Source organism: Schistocerca serialis, chromosome 2, assembly GCF_023864345.2.
Source record: "Schistocerca serialis cubense isolate TAMUIC-IGC-003099 chromosome 2, iqSchSeri2.2, whole genome shotgun sequence".
NCBI lineage: Eukaryota > Metazoa > Arthropoda > Insecta > Orthoptera > Acrididae > Schistocerca > Schistocerca serialis.
This window is the reverse complement of record NC_064639.1, coordinates 776098997-776120013: the sequence shown is the minus strand read 5'-3', so window position 1 is coordinate 776120013 and position 21017 is coordinate 776098997. Positions and strand designations below refer to the sequence as shown.

At 43.1% G+C, this 21017-nt stretch overlaps 1 protein-coding gene and 1 pseudogene across 1 annotated transcript in view; one reads left to right on the top strand and one right to left on the bottom strand.

Annotated features, from left to right (window-relative positions):
- Positions 1-21017, bottom strand: part of LOC126457999 (ATP-binding cassette sub-family C member 4-like) — a 271245-nt gene that overhangs the window by 169618 nt on the left and 80610 nt on the right. The window lies entirely within an intron of this gene.
- On the top strand, positions 16906-17023 carry LOC126459150 (5S ribosomal RNA; annotated as a pseudogene).

The window sequence follows — 21017 nt, the reverse complement described above, 5'->3', positions numbered from 1 at the left end:
CAATAAAAACATTCCAAACACACCGCCGTCAGAGTCGGCACGAAAAGGCCTCAAGGGGTGGCATAAAGGGCATCAACGAAACCACCCTTTTCCCTCAGATGTTGATTCCCACATATTTCGTGGTCCAAAACGACAGTTCGCAGTACGAGAATCAACAGAAAGGTGTTCTTGACAACCTTTCACATTGCTGACACCCTCGGGCGTTCCAGCCCTTCTATAAGGACATTGTAGGCCTGCATTCCCATCGAACGTGATAGCATACGTTCGGAGAGCAGCGCGATCGCAATTTTTGATCTCGTGTTCAGAGATCTCTAGGGACTGCGCAAAACCATTCGTCGAAATTTGAACGTGATCCGAAGCAGCAAAGGGTGCTTGCGCTTTTTCAGCGCTCTTATTTTGTGTTCTCCTATGGCATGGTTACGAGGGGTTGTGGTATTAACATACGCGTGAATAAACGACAAAGGTCTCCTCTAAGTACCACAAAACCCTCGGTGGTACCCGCCCACCTTTACTGAGAATTTTAAAAATGTACCTGTACAGACAGATCCCTTGATAAAGACCAAGGCGTTTGCAGACCGACAACCCCTTCGACACTCTCCGACTCCGAATGACCCACTATCAGACCTAGAGGGAGTAGTGGGACAAGGTTCATTCTGGGCCACTTTTGATATCAAATTGATATCCTATTTAAATAAACTGATAACGTAGTCCCTTAACGTATTGTTATCCTAATTGATATATGACACCCTAGGGATTCCTATTATGATACTGTAAGCAGCGGGGACTGGAATGAAGTTTAGTTTACTTTAGTTTAGTTATGTCATGTTCCATAGATCATTTTCACGATTATTTTATCGATATGATGTGGAACAAGTCAGATTACAAGATATAAATACACACATGAGTAGTGCTAATATTGATATTAATGAAATTTTTAGTTCTACACATGCAATTAAATTTAGAGCTTCAATTTTTTTATCAGTTCTGAAACAGAAACTTGTCCATCGAATAGAAGGAGTTGTCCAAAAGAATTGATTTTAAGCTAGATTTAAAACTTGATCTGCTACCTGCCAGACACTATGTTGGGCAAATGATCAAAGATTTTAGTTGCTGAATAATGTACTCCTTTTTGAGCAACTGACAGCTTCAGTAATGGATAGGAAAGGTCATGTACGAACATCACTGTTCTTCCCGAATTTGGATGGATTATTTATAACGAATTTCATTAGCGAATATATGTACTCTGATGGTGCAGTTAAAATACCTAACTCCTTGAATAGGTGCCTACATGACGTCCTTGGGTGAACACCACTAATTATTCTCACTGTTCTCTTTTGTGCAATCAGTACTTAATGTCTAAGTGGTGAGTTACGCCAGAAAACTATTCCATAAGACATTATTGAATGGAAATGTACAAAGTACGTTAGGAGGCTGATCTGTTTATTACCAAGACTAGCTATTATACGAATAGCGAAAGAAGCTGAACTTAATTGTTTGAGAAGCTCAGTAGTATGCTTCTTCCAGTTCAAGTTGTCATCAATGTGAATACCCAAAAATTTGGAGAAATCTACCCTGTTAACTGAACAATGTTCAGGTGCTACATCAATTGTCGGTATGACTCTATTCGGTGCACAGAACTGGATATAGTGAGTTTTTTCAAAATTAAGGGAGAGTCCATTTTCTGAGAACTACTCAATAATTCTTTGAAAGACATCCTTAACAATATCTTCAGCTGCTTTTTCTGGAATGGGATTTATTATAACACTCGTGCCATCTGCAAAAAGTACTAGTTCTGCTTGCTGAAAGTTAAGTGAGAGGTCATTCACATGAATAAGCAACAGCAGAGGACCCAATATTGAACCCTGTGGGACTCCCTTTGTGATAACTCCCCATTCACTAGAAATTACCACCCTCCCAACATTATTTTGTTATTCGGCACAAATTTTTGCTTTCTGTTCGTGAAGTATGATTCAAACCAGTTGTGTGAATAGACTTCAATTCCATAAAACCTGAGTTTTTCTAAGAGTGTAACATGATCCACACAGTCAAATGCTTTGGAAAGATCACAAAAAATACCAACTGGCGATAATTTGTTATTTAGGACTTCTACTATTTGATGGGTAAGTGTGTAGATAGCGTTCTCAGTCGAGTAACCCTTCTGGAATCCGAACTGTGACATGCTGGGTAAATTATTTTCACTTAAATGTGAGACTACTCTTGAATACATAACTTTTTCGAATATTTTAGAAAATGAAGTCAGCAATGAGATTGATTTATAATTATTTAAGTCACTCTTGTCCCCTTTCTTATGAAGAGGCTTGACAATTGCGTATTTAAATCTGTGTGGAAAAATTTCGTGTGCCAGCGAAGCATTACATATATCACTAAGGACTCCACTTATTAATTTAGAACAACACTTCAAAATTCTGTTAGAGACCCCATCAACACCACATGATCTCTTGTTCTTCAGTATATTTATAATTTCCTTAATTTCAGTGGGGGACGTTGGTGCTATTTCTAAAGGCCTAAAGTCCTGGGGAATGACATTTTTAACATATTGTTTTTGCTTCTTCAGCTGATCCCTTTAACCCTATTATGGCTGTTACATTCAGAAAGTGATTGTTAAAAATACTTGCAACTTGTGAATTATCACTCACATCATCATTTAGCTTTATTGCTGTGGTATGCTGTGCACTCTCAGACTGCCCCGTCTCCCGTTTGACAATATTCCATGGAGTTTTAATCTTATTATCCACATTATTAATTTCTGTCAGAATACATAAGCTTCTCGACTTCTTTATCACTTCCCTTAAAATACACTCCTGGAAATTGAAATAAGAACACCGTGAATTCATTGTCCCAGGAAGGGGAAACTTTATTGACACTTTCCTGGGGTCAGATACATCACATGATCACACTGTGAGAACCACAGGCACATAGACACAGGCAACAGAGCATGCGCAATGTCGGCACTAGTACAGTGTATATCCACCTTTCGCAGCAATGCAGGCTGCTATTCTCCCATGGAGACGATCGTAGAGATGCTGGATGTAGTCCTGTGGAACGGCTTGCCATGCCATTTCCACCTGGCGCTTCAGTTGGACCAGCGTTCGTGCTGGACGTGCAGACCGCGTGAGATGACGCTTCATCCAGTCCCAAACATGCTCAATGGGGGACAGATCCGGAGATCTTGCTGGCCAGGGTAGTTGACTTACACCTTCTAGAGCACGTTGGGTGGCACGGGATACATGCGGACGTGCATTGTCCTGTTGGAACAGCAAGTTCCCTTGCCGGTCTAGGAATGGTAGAACGATGGGTTCGATGACGGTTTGGATGTACCGTGCACTATTCAGTGTCCCCTCGACGATCACCAGTGGTGTACGGCCAGTGTAGGAGATCGCTCCCCACACCATGATGCCGGGTGTTGGCCCTGTGTGCCTCGGTCGTATGCAGTCCTGATTGTGGCGCTCACCTGCACGGCGCCAAACACGCATACGACCATCGTTGGCACCAAGGCAGAAGCGACTCTCATCGCTGAAGACGACACGTCTCCATTCGTCCCTCCATTCACGCCTGTCGCGACACCACTGGAGGCGGGCTGCACGACGTTGGGGCGTGAGCGGAAGACGGCCTAACGGTGTGCGGGACCGTAGCCCAGCTTCATGGAGACGGTTGCGAATGGTCCTCGCCGATACCCCAGGAGCAACAGTGTCCCTAATTTGCTGGGAAGTGGCGGTGCGGTCCCCTACGGCACTGCGTAGGATCCTACGGTCTTGGCGTGCATCCGTGCGTCGCTGCGGTCCGGTCCCAGGTCGACGGACACGTGCACCTTCCGCCGACCACTGGCGACAACATCGATGTACTGTGGAGACCTCACGCCCCACGTGTTGAGCAATTCGGCGGTACGTCCACCCGGCCTCCCGCATGCCCACTATACACCCTCGCTCAAAGTCCGTCAACTGCACATACGGTTCACGTCCACGCTGTCGCGGCATGCTACCAGTGTTAAAGACTGCGATGGAGCTCCGTATGCCACGGCAAACTGGCTGACACTGACGGCGGCGGTGCACAAATGCTGCGCAGCTAGCGCCATTCGACGGCCAACACCGCGGTTTCTGGTGTGTCCGCTGTGCCGTGCGTGTAATCATTACTTGTACAGCCCTCTCGCAGTGTCCGGAGCAAGTATGGTGGGTCTGACACACCGGTGTCAATGTGTTCTTTTTTCCATTTCCAGGAGTGTATTAGAGTATCTTTTATAGTAAGCAAGTAACGTCGGATCCTGAATTATTCTGGCCTGTCCATATATTTCCTCCTCTTCCACGATATCTTAAGTCCCTTAGTAATCCATAGCTTACTTGACTTTGTAATGGCTTTTTTGGATAACGTTTCAGGAAAGCAACTCTCAAATATTGAGACAAATTTACGGTGGAATAAATTGAATTTGGCATCAGTATCATTTTCTGTGTAAACTTCATCCCATTCTACCTCTTCTAGGCTGTTCTTAAAACTCTGTACCCTGTTCACATCAATAAGCCTCCCTGCCTTCTATGAACCTGCCTGAAGCCTGTAAGGTGCTATATGTGTTATTTCCATTAACTGTGTATCATGATCAGATAGCCCATTAATAACTGGGTACACATTAATTGTTTCTGCCTGAGCACTAAACCGGTATATCAGCCACTGTTTTGGGTCGTCCGCGCTTATGTCACCTATCTGGGTAACGGAGCACGCATATCTGTACACCATAGATGTCAAAAACCGCCCAACACCCTAATTACAGATCACAATACTAAACACCACCGACTGCGGAACAGAAGTTGGCGTCCTCTGATGTTCGATACCTAGGAGACACCTCCGCTCTCTCTCCGATGGCTACTTCCTGTTGTAACAGTTGCAGCTCAAACCCACAGACTAACAGACTCGCTTGCTACCTCTGTCTCTCTTGAGTGCTTGTTTCCTATTTGTGTGAACACATAGATGGACCAATGTGTCCAAACACGCAGATGGAGGTTTTCATCTCTCCTCAGAATATTGTAAAAATGGTTCAAATGGCTCTGAGCACTATGGGAATTAACTTCTGAGGTCATCAGTCCCCTAGAACTTAGAATTACTTAAACCTAACTAACCTAAGGACATCACACACATCCATGGCCGAGGCAGGATTCGAACCTACGACCGTAGCGGTCGCGCGGTTCCAGACTGTAGCGTCTAGAACCGCTCGGCCACCCCGGCCGGCAGAATATTGTATTCCTATCTGCTAATGCTGTGGACAAAGAGAGAGTTGGTGGAGTTGCGATATCCAAAACGGCAGGAAATGGTTCATTTGCACTACCCTATCAAATTAATTGTTTAACAGTTTACAGAACTAAAATAGATCACTTAAAACGCTCACCATCATATACGATGATTTTTCTTTCAACATTTGAAAATCACTCACAAACATTTTGCAAATCAAGTAATTAAATTTCCGCCACAAATAGATTGTAGCATTAAATATCTCCGAGGTCTTGTATGCACCTACGTATGAGAACATAAACACCATCCTCCACCACAAGTTTTCCACCTCACACTAAACATATCTCACGAAAAACCTCTTCCGATCGCATATATTCATAATCCCGAAACGCACACCATGCAGCAACTTACCGTGAAGCCGCTGCTGCGCCAGCTGGGAGAGGACTTGAGATCCACATCCACATCGGCCGCGCCAGCAGTTGAGCGCACATTTCTATCTATAAACATGCTAGCTGTATCAGATGCTCAGTGGCCGGAGAGACTGTCATCGTGACCACCAAGTAGTCAACCTATCAATTTACTTGGGGGGAATAATCGTCCAACACAAACACCGGCCATACTGAATTTTCACACATAGCACACACGTGCACTTTGGGAGGGGGGAGAGGTGTGGATGGGGGTTGGGGGAGGTTCACTTGTTCGGTATATACACCTTTGTCTGCGATCCATCTTGTCTGCTTGTTCTGCTCTAAAGCTGCCTTCGACTTCTTGGTAGAAGGAAGAGTCCAACAAACGAACACTTTCAAATGTATGTGGGGGTTGCAGCAGCTATGGTAAATTTCTCAAGTTGATCTCTATCAGGGCTGAGAAACCATGTCTTCTAAATGGGAATGAAATGTGATGGCTGAAGGAATTCTATATAAAAACAGTAAAAAAGCATCTAAAGATTCATGATCAAACCATATAAGCTGGAAAGGGCTGACATTAGAAATTGCTCTTCTGATGGAGCAGATGTCTGGAATATAACAGCAGCTGCCACTTCTTACAATTTTCATAGAATTTCAAACATCTGTTCACTGCCTTATCGGACATTCACCTTCTTAGCACAGACTCTTGCCATTCCTGTAAGAACGCCATAGGAAGATCCTTGATAATGGTCATATGTTGGAAGAAACTGTGAGAACCCGTACTGGAATATATAGCTCTTAGACCTTTCAAGGTTCTCGCACAGGGGTGGATATATGTCAGAAATAGTTTAAGTAGTTGGAATGTCAACTGGGAATAGCACGCTATAAAAATTCTGTCATTGGGACAGCTGGACTGTTAAATTCCACCTCACGTAAAATACGACAGCATGAAAGTATCTAAAGACCTGCGATCAAATCTTACAGGTTGGAAATGGCTGGCGTTGAAACTGCTACTCTGACGGAACAGTTGTCAGAAATATCGCAGTGGCTACCAGTTCCTACAATTCTTTTTCCTATAGGTTATGCTTATTTTCTTATAATTGCCAACGTCTAGTCATCGCTTCATCAGAAATCTCCCTTCTGGGTAGTGACTGTGTCACAGACTCTTCCCTCTTCTGTAGAACCGTGAGAGGAAGATCCTTCCCCTAAAAAGGACCTCGTTTTTAAGCTCTGATTTGTAACTATGAAAAGAGACTTTTCGAGTTTGATCATATCTAAATGCTGGCGACGTACATTTCAAAATCAGTCTGGGACGTATGTGGTGCGAAAGAAGTTTTAATGGAACATTTGTTAATTACGAAAGGCAGTACCCCAAACAGCATCACTGTACTTAAATAGCCCTGTCAGTCGGTTGGGGATTAAGTCACATGCATCCAATTCCAGTGTAGCATAGAATTGCTGGGTATTTTTTTCTTCATATACAAGTTACATTTCGAAATTAGAATGGAGTCTATATGCATGTACATGACATGGAAGCCTGTAGTTTCAATGGAACATTTGTTAATGGTGGAAGGGAGTACTACAGATAGCTTCACTGTACTTAAAAAGCCCTGACAGATGTTTGGAGATTAAGTTACACACACCTCAGATGAGATGGCTCTGAGCACTATGGGACTTAACATCTGAGGTCATCAGTCCCCTAGAACTTAGAACTACTTAAACCTAACTAACCTAAGGACATCACACACATCCATGCCCGAGGCACGATTCGAACCTGCGACCGCAGCGGTCTTGCGGTTCCGGACTGAAGCGCCTAGAATGGCTCGGTCGCCGTGGCTGGCACACACACCTCATTTTATTGCATTGCTGGAGTATTGGGACTTTTTTTTTCTTCCTAAGAAAATTACATTTAGAAATCAGAACTGGATCTATATGTAACTACATGACATGGAAGACTAGTTATAACAGCATGTTTCTTAATCGTGGGAGAGAGCACCGCACACAGAGTCACTTTACTTAACTACCCCTGACAAACGGTCGGTGACTATATTACACATATCTGATTCCATTGCTTCTCTGGATGGAGTGTATTTTCATTCTAAGCAGATTACATTTCGAAATCAGGATAAAGTCTATATGCAGGTATACGGCATCGAAGACTAGTTTCAATTGTACATTTGTTAATGGTGGGAGGGAGTACCACGCGGCATCATTGTAATTAAATAGCCTGACTGACGTTTGTAAACTATGCAACAGTATTTTGTAAATAATTGTTTATCGTATGCTTTGAAGTCCGCATTCATTGCATGCAAAACCTGTTGGAGGAGGTACAACAACTTGCAATGAACTTTCGTTGATCTTAGAATGATTGAGTGGCCGAAATCACGAACAGCAAATCTCTATTTCAATGGTCCCACTATCTTAAGCAGTATCAGAGATCTACTGTCGCTCCACTGCAGCACGTACCAGTTCCTGCAGACCATGTGTGATAACAGCACTTTGTTGCTTTAGAAATTCGTACTTTGGGGATTCTCGAGCTGCAAATTTTAACGTAGCAACACCAAGCAAAATGGCTATTGATACATTAACACTGTTGCTGTAGAAGACGTAAATGCTTACTTAGCGATCAACTACCTATTGGTATACATGTCGGTTTGCTGCTCAGCTTCTCCCACTCTATTTCAACGACCCCGACCTTCGTACCTCATTATACATTCTCAATTTCCACTATAGCTTTGAGCTCATTGTTAGCTGCTCCCCAACATTAACACACGTAGACCCATTTTTGGTTAGTACGATAAGCACTGTTGAACAGTACTATCGATTCTACAGCTTGCCACCACATAGTCGCTGCCTACCAATCTCGTGATCCCACATCTGTTCGTGTTACGTGACTGACCTGTAAAACAAAAGCACCATGTTGACGTTGCTAGGATCGTGCAGATTGTCGTAGTCCATTCAGATATATGACGGGAAAAATATCTCTGGAAAGACGACGTATTTCTCCGAGAAACTTAGGGTTGGATTAGGGTGTTTATGGAAGTGTATAGGTAACTTTTTACTCGATCACCGCGTGGGATTGGGATGGATGACTAATCGATAATGCTGGTGCAATATACCCTCCACCATACACTCTACAGCCGCTTGCAGTGTATTTATTTTAGATGTAGAGTGTTCATAGGTGATGGAGTTGTCTGCAAACAGTCGAGAAGACCTGTGTTGGAGATGGTAGTTGACCTGAACCCAACTGAATCTATCGCACATTAATAGGACTAGAAGTCCCGAACATTGTCATTGGAAGCATTAACTGCCGTAAAACGCCTAGCAGTAGGCATCACCGTTATTACCAACTCGAGGTGGAGTGGCACGAAGTTGGATGGAATGCATAGTGTCCTGGAGAGGGTAGATGTGTTATCGGTATCTGCTTGGACTAGAGATAGCGACATGTCCATATAAACGCTTTACCACCCTATTACTCAAGCAGCCTGTTTCCGACGTACGAGCAGCTGTCTTACGTCATAGTAATCCATGTTCTCTTTAATCTAACAGGGGTCACTTACACAATTGTGAAACGCTGCTACAAAGCTCAAATGGTTCAAATGGCTCTGAGAGCTATGGGACTTAATTTCTGAGGTCATCAGTCCCCTAGAACTTAGAACTACTTAAACCTAACCAGCTAAGGACACCACACACATCCATGCCCGAGGCAGGATTCGAACCTACGACCGTAGCGGTCGTGCGGTTTTGAGTGTAGCGCCTAGAACCGCTCGGCCACACCGGTCGGCTGCTACAAAGCGAGAAGGAAACTAGCCTAGGACATTTCATCGTTTGGAACCTTCGTTCCATGTTCTGACTGCTGTCTGTGTTGCACATACAGCGTAGTAATGAACGGTACAAAATCGGCGAGTCTCTTAACGATTCTCTTCAGTATATGCACAAGAATACGTTACTACGCTTATTATACGGAGAAGTGTAGCACGTTACTGTCATTTATTACTAAGCTGATTTAACGTATATTTCATACACGAACTGCATTACAAACATCTGAAAGCATGCAATATTTGACGACGACTGGTAATGTCTTCACCTGAATTGCCAGTGTTGCAGAAATGTTTTACAGAAAAATTCACAAAATCGATTTCAGAAACTGCGACAGAAAATCGTATCAATAATATGAGACGACCTGTTGTGTTAAAATGTGCGAGAGTCTCTACATTCTTACAAGGGTAAGACCTCAGACATGGCCAACCGATTCGGCTCATATTTGGCTAGTCGCTTGTGTAAAGCCTAAAGTAAAACACTAACTCCCGTTTTCGAGAAAACCACCCCTAAAATTCTTGACGGGTAATGGACTCAAAATTGATAGGATCGACACATAATTGAAAATTAAGCATTTTTCATCGTCATGTGTGGGAAACCTCCAGGATGCAGTTGGGAATGGGGCACAGGTTCTCTCCTCCCAGCCAGATTCCTACGCTGCCATTGTCCAGCGTTTATGCATGCTAGGAAAATATGCGTTCCAAGTCATATATGATTATGAAAAATGATTACCGGTTCCATCCATTCCGAGTCGACTACGCGTCATGAATTTTAGCGGTGGATTTCACACAAACGATGCCGTTGTACAGCGTTTGTGTGTGCTAGGAAAATACGCGTTCCAAGTCATATATGACGATGAAAAATTATTACCGATCCTGTCAATTTCGAGTCGATTGCGCGTCATGAATTTTTGCGGTGGTTTTCTCACAAATGGGGGCATATTAAGCCAAAAGTGTTAGTCTTTCATTTTAGGTTGTACACCAACAAACTGCGAATTATGAACCGATTCGGTTGGCCTTCCCCCTTGTTAGTCGAATGTAGATTACGACGTTTGACTGCAGCAGTCGAAATTCAAGCCAAGGGCAAGCCTACCGCCCGGGCTCTGGTGTACAGAGTTGCTTGCGATGACTTTACAAAATTTAAATATGCGCAGCTGTGAATAAAAGACTTGCCGATAAGGGATTTGTGCATGCACGGGAATTCACATAGCGTTCTTCTTGTCCGCGCAAATCGGTACCTATCAGGTGTAAATAGTTCCCCACGGCTTATACAGTGCGATATGGCGACTAGGCGAGGAAGTTTGGAAAGTTAGCTTCTCTGGTAGAAGAGGCAGTGCTTAGAAGTCGCTGCCAGCTGTGCCTATTTAGCTCGCCTCAGAAAGCACAGGGAAATCGGAACAAAAAAAAAGATGGTTCAAATGGCTCTGAGGACTATGGGACTTAACATCTGAGGTCATCAGTCCCCTAGAACTTAGAAATACTTAAACCTAACTAACCTAAGGACATCACATACATCCATGCCCGAGGCAGGATTCGAACCTGCGACCGTAGCGGTCGCGCGGCTCCAGACTCAAGCGCCTAGAACCGCTCGGCCACATCGGCCGGCCGAAATCGGAACAATAGGAATTAAACGGCCTCGGGTAATAGCTGCTCTAGGGATACTCGCGACATGACCCCTTCTACGGATTAAAACCATAGAGACATGTTATAAAAGTTCAACATTCGCGAAGTAAGAAATGAAGAGAAGACTTGAAGCTAAAGAGCAGATACGTGCACAAAGTAACGTCATAACGAAAAATGTTAATTTGGCAAAGGTCACATTGTAACATGTTTGAGAGAACTATTCCTTTGCTGACTCATAGAGTTAACCCCAATATGTTAAGTCTCTGACATGTAGAAAGGAATGAGAGGTTACAGGCAGTTTTGGACAGATGGTTTCCCGCGAACCATGCGCGAGTGAAACAGTATAAGGAAGTGACGGTGAGACACAAAGTACCCCCCTCCACACTCCGTAAGGTGGCTTTCGGATTACAGACGTAGACGTAGAGGTCAGTGCTCTCGTGTTTCGTGGCTATAGGGATGCATCATATGCCGCCGATTACACCAACGTATTTCGGTGAAAACGTGTTGCCTTACATGTAAACACAAATGTTCGTGCATTGCTCGGTCGTTTTAAGAGTGCAATATACGACATTTTATACTTCACTTTCGGTACGCAACGAGTCATTAATTAATGCGTTAAGCAAATAAAATAATTAAATAGTTCCTTGGCGATATTTTCAGACTTTGAACACTCTCGAGTAGGCCTATAAAAAGTTCTCGCCATTCATGAGGTAGTCTTCAGAGTGTGTTACATAACATTATCGGTAACAATTTACACAGACCGACAGTTGAGGCCGTGACACAGGCTAGGTCATGAAGAGCCCAGCTCATGTCGAGAAATGTAGATTATCATGCTTACAAGTCAGTCTCTCTCGCTAACACTGATTTCTTTGGTCCTTGCGATTGCTTCGTGATGGGAATTAACTTCGTGTCCAAATCGTGAACTTACCGAACTCAACAAGTTTAATACTTATTTACTCTTTTTTCACCTGATAAGATTAGAGCCTTTCAGTCTTCCCTTATGTCTAACTAGACATCCTTAATGAGTCAAAATGACAATTTGTGTAGTACATGAGCAATATATAATGATGATGATTATATATCATGGTTGACATTACGAAAAAGATTTTTTTCTCTGTAATTGGGAAACTGACATTTTCAATTATAACGGAAGCGCAAAAACCGCTTAAATCAGTGGTTGTGAATCTGGTCCCTACGGCCCACTAGTAACCGGCAGGCGATAGGCGGTTTTAAAAACTTTTTCATTATAGTTTCATAAAATTTGGTAAGTAATTATTACTATTTGTTTTAACTTTCTGTAACTCTGCTTTACAAATTTTGTAATGTTACTTCCCTACTTCATAAACCACCACCACTGTGGAACCGGTGGACGGTTAAAGAAATTTACTACTAAGATAGATACAAAAGTGGGAGTTTGGTAAAATAAGAAAAGGCTGATCACCCCTGATTTAAATTTTAAATCGGCTGTTCTGCAAAACGACTGTAAGCATGTCGAGAAAAGTTATAAAGTATTTTTTTCCCATGTGAGAGCGAATGCAGAGTCACTAAACGCTTCTCATTTCGGGAAATGTAAGTACCGCACTGTCTCATCGCTCTGATTGCCCCAATGCGGCTTCCGTGCTGACTAAGTAGGCCGCTGAAGAGAATCGCGGGAATTTCTATCTCTCTGGAACGGTCAAAGATCAGGCAGAACCTCACTATCTCTGCCTTATTCCTAGAGGCCGGTTTCACAATATTTTCTTAAGACTAGTCGACATTTCTCGAAAACTTGTTGGAGGTTCGTTCTCTCTTGTTTCTTATGACTAAACAGATGAAAGCAGTTGAAATGTTAACACGATTGGTTCAAATGGCTCTGAGCACTATGGGACTCAACTGCTGAGGTTATTAGTCCCCTAGAACTTAGAACGAGTTAAACCTAACTAACCTAAGGACATCACAAACATCCATGCCCGAGGCAGGATTCGAACCTGCGACCGTAGCGGTCTTGCGGTTCCAGACTGCAGCGCCTTTAACCGCACGGCCACTTCGGCCGGCTGTTAACACGATTCTTCCCTCTGTAAACGTGCAGGCAGAGATACAGATCGTGCCAGACTGACATCGTTATACTTTAATCCTTATAGTTCGATGGATTTAAAATTCCCCGAGAAAGATTTTAGTCCATAGATCAAGAAGAAAAATGACCTCTACTTTAGAAAAAAGTTAAATCTGTTCCAGTAATCGGTAGACATGTATTTCGCTTAATAGCCAGCAATGGTGAATCGTATTTTTGTAGGCTTTTCCGAGAAACGTAAATAACTTGGACCACTCCAACTACCGCTTTCTGCAGCCAGTAAACGAAACGGGCTCCATGGATTTGGCGTGATTGTCAATTGCGGAATCAAGTCTTTTAGCTCAGTTGTTAAGTGTCCACAAAATACGTGATGTATAAACATAAAATACGTACCACAAATCGACAGCAAATTTCGTCATCGATACAAGTTTGCAGTAGTGCATATTTCCTACTTACCTTTTCAAAGAAGACAACGACGTATGGGTTTTTATTTAATATCCGTCTGCAATTATGTGTGGCGCTCTGTGCGTTCCAGAGAGCTACGCTACGCAACTGTCAGTGTCCTCCGACACGTTCCCCGAATGAGCAGGCCTGTTTCCACAACATCCTGACTATCCACAGGGTAGCAGACTTGATGTTCGCGCGCTGAGATTGCCCGCTTTTCTCGGAAGCCATTGTGTTGTCGAGTGGCCGGCAGGCCATGTGGCCTTCGTTCGCAAAGCGTGCTCATCGGCGAGAGCGGCTGGTCGAACGCCGACGCATATACGTTTTCGGCAGCACGTGTGTCTGCAGACAATGCACTGTCGCTGTCACAACTCACGGTCCGCCGCCACCACATCCTGTGGTACCCACGGGCGCTGTTGTGGTGCCGCCATGAAGCGGGTGGGGCACATACGGAGAGAGAAGGAAGAGGGAGGGAGTGTTCACGGCACCCCTTCCCCCACCCAACAAACAATATTTTACTAAAATTGTTTATATTTTTACATATACAAATTTCACAGTTAACTTTCTGAGAATAAAGTAGTATGAAAATCAAATGTCACGAAAGTAGCACCCGCCGGGTTGGCCGAGCGGTTCTAGGCGCTACAGTCTGGAACCGCGCGACCGCTACGGTCGCAGGTTCGGATCCTGCCTCGGGCATGAATGTGTGTGATGTCCTTAGGTTAGTTAGGTTTAAGTAGTTCTAAGTTCTAGGGGACTGATGACCTCAGAAGTTAAGTCTCATAGTGCTCAGAGCCTTTTGAACCATATTGAAATTAGCTTCTAATTATCTCAAATTTGTTGCCGTGTTTATCATAGGATAGTTTTTGACTTCCTTCCCTGAGGCCTTGCCTACGTGGATGGGCTAGCAGGCAAATCGGCAGCAGAGCACGTTCCAGCCAGGTAGCAGCGCCCATTCACAAGCTCAAGATACCTGCTGCTAATAACCAAACTGACGTGGTTCACAGTCTAAAACAGAACCGGCAACCCCACAGTTAGCTGAGGAACGGGGAAACAGGCAGAGAAATACTTTCCACTAAGAAACAGAGAGACCGACATTCCCGAACGTAGGCGGAAAGAAACAGCATTTCCACGGTCTACACGCTCGTATAAGCCAGGAAGGCAGGAACGTAAGAGCGTAACGTGCCGTCAACATCGCTGATGTTGAGACGGAGCACAAGCTCGGACGACGAAAGGCTATAGATGGAAACAGTCCGTGCCCTTTTCAAAGGAACGATCTCGGCATTTGTCTTGTCCCGAAAAATCTATATCTTGATGACCGGACGGAGTGCGAAACGTCGTCCTCCTGAATGTGATATCAGCGTGCTGACCACTATGCCACCCCACCCACTCCCACCCGTACAGTCCAAGTTGCAGGTCTGTCTTTACCGTCGTAGAGGACACACATCAGTTTTTCATTACTCTTACGCAGTATATAAATACATAGCAACATAATAGGAATAACACACATACAATTAACTACAAAAAAAGCGTAGGTCCAAGACAAACTAGTGGCAATGTTCGCAACGCTACAAAACACAATACACACTTAGAAGTATAAAAATAAACAGTGGCCTACGAAAAAGTGTGGCGTGTAAAACGTAAAAAAATGCATAGCTCTGCAAAACAGCGAAAAATTAGACTACAAGTATCACTGTGTAATAAAGAAAGAAATCAAAGACTTGCTAGCAGACGGAATTTCTTGATGTAGGCAAGAAACCAAGCAGAAATTACAGTAAATAAAACAAACAAATTGTTAATGAACTCTTTTCGATCTTAAAAAAAAATCAAATTGTAAATATCTTTAATTACAGACCACTGGTGATGCTTTACCTCAATAAAGCGAAACACGTCTTGTGAGAAAAAATGTACATTTTCTCGTAGGAGTAACGTCGGAACGAAAATACCTTCAGGAATTTTAAAGCAGCTATGGACAATATGGCCACACAAATGAAGTTGTTAATTACATTCTCACAAAGGTATGTGTATTTGTAGGAAAATAAACATTGTCGCTCGAAGTAGTTGTGTGCAGCGTACGAAGAATAGTACGAGAACCAGTATACCGAGAAATGCATCAAATGGTATCGCATTTAACGTCAGTAGTACAGTATTTAACAAGACATCAACGATTCAGGTGGTACAGGATGGAAATCGGTATAAAGCCAGTCGGCTCTGTGCGTGTTAGTGTGTGCGTACGAGACTTTACTGCAGTCTGGAAACAGACACCATTAGTGATAGTGCACATTGGGCATATAAACTACGACTGTGACAATGTCACGAGCAAAATAGTTATCACGTAATGAAAAAGCGAAAATCTGTACGTACATGAAAATGGCCTGTCTAGTCGTCAAATCGCCAAGAGGCTGAACCGTTCAACTGCGGTGATTGATAATTTCCTTTGATGGGGCACGTGATATGGACAGAATGGAAAATATGGGCAAAGTATAAAATTATCTGAAGCATCGAAACGGTTATTTTTGCGCAAAGCAAGGACCAAAACCCGTTATTCTTCTCAACATGTTGCTTATTTACGGTTGACAGTAACTGCCAGACAGTCACAGGACGAACGTCTTGCATTCAGTAAACGGCTGCAGAAACCTGCCCTAACACCCAAATAAAACGGGCTCGATTGGAGTTTGCTGAAGAGCATCAGTCATCGACTTCAGAATGGGATAAAGTGATCTTCAGTGATGAGGAGGTGTTTATTTTAGATGGGCCGGATGAATTTAAATATTATTGGCATGATATGTGAAAAGAGCAGCAGGTAAAAATGAGCAGAAATTTTGGGGGCAGAAACGTTATGACTTGGGCAGCCTTCTGGAGTAAACGTAAATCATGCATTGCTTGGCTGAACACTAGAATGAACTTTAACATGTTCAAAATGTTCAAATGTGTGTGAAATCTCATGGGATTTAACTCCTAAGGTCATCAGTCCCTAAGCTTACACACTACTTAACCTAAATTATCCTAAGGACAAGTACACACACCCATGCCCGAGGGAGGACTCGAACCTCCGCCGGAACCAGCCGCTTTAACATGTACACTGAGATATAGAGATAGAATTGATTAGAATGTATGAGGACCTAGAGGACTAAAGTATAATGTTTCAACAAGATAATGCATCTGTGCATGTTTCTGCTACAACCAAAAGTGGTTTGAAGATAAACAAACCGATGTCTTGTCCTGGGTTGCACGTAGCCCTGGTTTGAACACCGTGGAAAACCTTTGGTGAATACTTGCAACACGTGTTTATCACAATGGAAGGCAGTTTGTGGCCGTATATTAACAGAAAGCCAAAGGCCTTGCCGCAGTGGTAACACCGTTTCCCGTCAGATCACCGAAGTTAAGCGCTGTCGGGCTGGGCTAGCACTTGGATGGGTGACCATCCGGTCTGCCGAGCGCTGTTGGCAAGCGGGTTGCACTCAGCCCTTGTGAGGCAAACTGAGGAGCTACTAGATTGAGATGTAGAGGCTCCGGTCTCGGAAACTGACACACCGCCGGGAGAGCGTTGTGCTGACCACATGCCCCTCCATATCGGCATTCAGTGGCGCCCATGGGCTGAGGATGACAGTACCTTTGTGCCTTCATGGCCTGTTCGGGAGGAGTTTAGCTTAGTTTAGTTTAGCTTATATGAACAGAAAAGAGCGATACGAGAAGAATGGGCGACAGTTTCATTGCAAGAATTAGGAAGTCTAACAAAACCAATGTCGAAGCGAATTTTTGAGGTAATTAGGAAGAACGAAGGTTGAAAAAATGCTAATAGTGGCATAGTACAACAGGACGGTTAGTGCCTTTATACCAATTTCCATCCATGAAATGCAAACGCTATCAAAGTGGAGCCGTAGAAGATGTTCTTTAAGTTTTTAAAACAGACGGAAATCGGATGGACCAAATCGGGACTAGAGGATGATCGATGACAGTAAACCCAAGTATGGTCTGGCATTCTCATGCTGAAGAAGGTTGTGCTCTATGTGTGGACGAACTCTTGAATTCCAGCTTTCCATTTTCTGAGGATCTTGCAGTACCGTGCAGTATTTATGGTGGTGCCTTTAAAGCATTAATTCCAAATGCAACACACATAGAAAATCCCAGAACGTAGTGAGCATGACTTTGCCTACTGGTGGCATGGTCTTGAACGGTTTTGGCGTCAGTGACCCTCTGTGAGCGGGACATGCTCTCTTAATTTTGTTTATCATAGTTGACGTTTTAGGGCATCACCAGCATTACCAGCACGAACAATCCAACTTTCACATTACTGATGTCGATACAGTCATCACCGTACACAGCTTTTATTTTTCTATGGATTGTAATTGGAGGTACGTTTTCTGCTCTTAGAAACTCGAATACAAAACGCTGTTCCTCACACACCGACAAGTTACGTTAATCATCACCAAGTTACACAATTCGTAGCCTTCAAGTGGCAGCGGGGCGCAACTTGCGTCAGCTAAGCGAGAAAGTCGAAAAAGAGAATAAAAAATTCGGAGGTATTACTTTACAGCACGCCCTCGAACTAGTTTATATTTTTTAATCTCCTTCAAAATTTTCTTTACCAGAGTTCAGCGTAGTGTAATGATTCCATTTCCATCCTTAGCTCATCGCACTTTAGTACAAGAACATAGAGAATCGTAGAGTTTTTGAAAAAAGAAAAGAATATATGGCGTTTAAAAGAAAACAAAATGAGATCGTGTACAACACAGAGAAATCACTTCACAATTGCCACATACGCGATGTACAGCTCAAAGCACATCAACAGCGACTGCAGGTGGTTGTGCCCCCACTTGTAATCGTATTCTGCACTCCGTATTACAAGGCAGTTTTCAGACACCCACAGGCGAAAGTTGAAAGCCTTTCGAAATTCAGCACTTCAACGGCTGAGAACGGTAGTAAGAACAAAAAAGAACACTTAACTGAAATATACAAATGACTCTGAGCACTATGGGACTTAACATCTGAGGTCATCAGTCCCCTAGAACTTAGAACTACTTAAATCTAACTAACCTGAGGACATCACACACATCCATGCCCGAGGGAGGATTCGAACCTGCGACCGTAGCGGTCGCGCGGTTCCGGACTTAAGCGCCTAGAACCGCTCGGCCACACCGGCCGGCAACTGAAATATACAACTAGATTTTGGCAATAGCGCTACACGTTTGTCACAAGCCTGCTGTTAGGCACAATCAGTTCGCGGTATCGCGGAATCGAGTTCCCGACTGCGTACCTCACGCATCTGCCTCCCGCGCCAACTTGCGTGCCGGCCGGGAAAGGCAGGCTGCGATATCGCAAGAGCAGCCGCCTCGAGCGATGGCCTTGACTTTCATTCAGAACCGACCCCGATGATACAGCGGATTGGAGACAACGAACGCTGCTGTGTTAACAAGGATTCACGGCTTTAGATGTGTCGCAAACACTTCTATAAATACGGCGCCACATGTCCCTAAAGTCCTGTTCCATACGCTTCCGTGAACTGAATGAAGCCAGACAAGATTCTACGGGACTTGTTCGCTTCCTTTCTTAGTATGCACCTGATTGGCTAACAGCACGTTGATTTTACGGAAAATTACTGAAAATTCTTTTCTGTCCCGGAAGAAAATCTTTTACAAGACGTCTTAGCGATGTGTTCCGTAAGTCTCTTTTTTTCGTTGCGTTGAAGACGCCTGAAATGCCAAGAGCATGTTTTGACAGAGAGATCTATCTGATTCACCTCTGACGGTTCACTCACATTTTGGAATAAAACCCGCCACATGCAAGCATTTTAATCGCGTTTTCCGATATCATTTTTAATGCGTTTGTCAAAAGAGGCACAAGAGTTTCGGACACTGGTCTCAGCCATTTCGTTTTGTCTACGTTGCTACTCTCTGGAAGTGGTGCTGTTGTGATAACATTTTATTATGTTTTTCGATATTTTACGCAACATCTACTTTTTTAGAGATTGAAAGTACCGGAATTTGTGACTAAATGGAAGAATCACGAAATTAAGAAGCAATCTAATACTTTCGTAAATCCAGATAAAAATTAAGCACTTTGAATGCACATTTGCAAACAAAAACTGACTTTTAACGTTGTAAATATTAATAGAAGCTTCGTTAAACAAAGCTAACGGCATTTTAAACTGAAAAATACCTGAAGGAATGTTAACGAAGTAACACCAAAGTAGCTTTTTTCGGAGGCTTCAAAAACTGATTCAGGTATATTTCAGTAATTACTGATGCAAACGAGATCTTGTGTATATATTTTACTGTTGGTGCATATTCACAAATTTTATAAGTAAATACCCTAAGGAATAACAATGGGGATTAAGTTACACGAAGAAATGTACAAGATGCTTTTGTGCATTTTAGTACGAAGTTCATAGTGTACAGCAATTTTTGTTAATTTTATCGTTTTAAATCCGAAGTGAGTCGAGTAAACAGTTGAAGAAATTGTTTCAACTGGATCACCGATACTGGAACACACATAATGGAGCAAGGCAAGTTCGTTTGGAATTGTATTGGGCTAGGACGGGATAGTCGTTTACGTAATTTGAGTGTGCGAGTATCAACGTGTATGTGTGTGTGTGTGTGTGTGTGTGTGTGTGTGTGTGTATGTGTGTGCATGTGTGTGTGTTTATGGAGTTGAGATGGGGGTGGGGGGCCGGTTGTGCAGCACAGACATTATGGTAGACAAAACTACTTACTAAGGACGCTCATGTCCAGTTAATACTCTAACGGAAAATTTGCATTACTTCTTGTGTAATCGTTAACTATGAAAGAAACAATTAAGCGGTTACCTTTACCCACTTCACTGTCTTTTTATTTAAGTAGCATATTTTCAAGGGGTGTTTTCCTTTTCACAACATAAAAAATATACTTTTACATTCCTCTCATCCCCACCCTCACCCCTTCCCAGCACCATTTTCCACCCAGATAATCTATTTGTCTTTGAACATGAAGACAAACACTTACCTAAAACCTTCTGAAATCTGCATCATTGTGAAAAATTGCTCCTACGACCATGGATGTCTACTTAATCTCTGACAGACAATGACCGAAAGATACCTTTGAAACAAGTACTGGAATGCTAATGGCACTAAACGAACTATAATATCAAAACTATTTCAAATCGATTGATAGATGACATATATTTAGGAGTCCACGCATGTTAAGGATTCTGTAGTACTTCCCGGAGAAGATTAGGCGTCTTTGTTAGTTGCTGAGAATTCTGCTCCCAGACCAGCTCACTCTTCGGCTTCATCCTAACTGTGAGTGTCTCTTCTGTTATCAAATTTTTATACCCTTTTACTGCTTTTTGCACAGTTTCTACCCTAGCCTAGAAAGGTAAGCTGATACATCGTGGAACTCAACGAATTATGACTGGCATGAAGCTTTCCAGTTGTGAATATGTATGGTGAAATTTCCCGTTTTACTG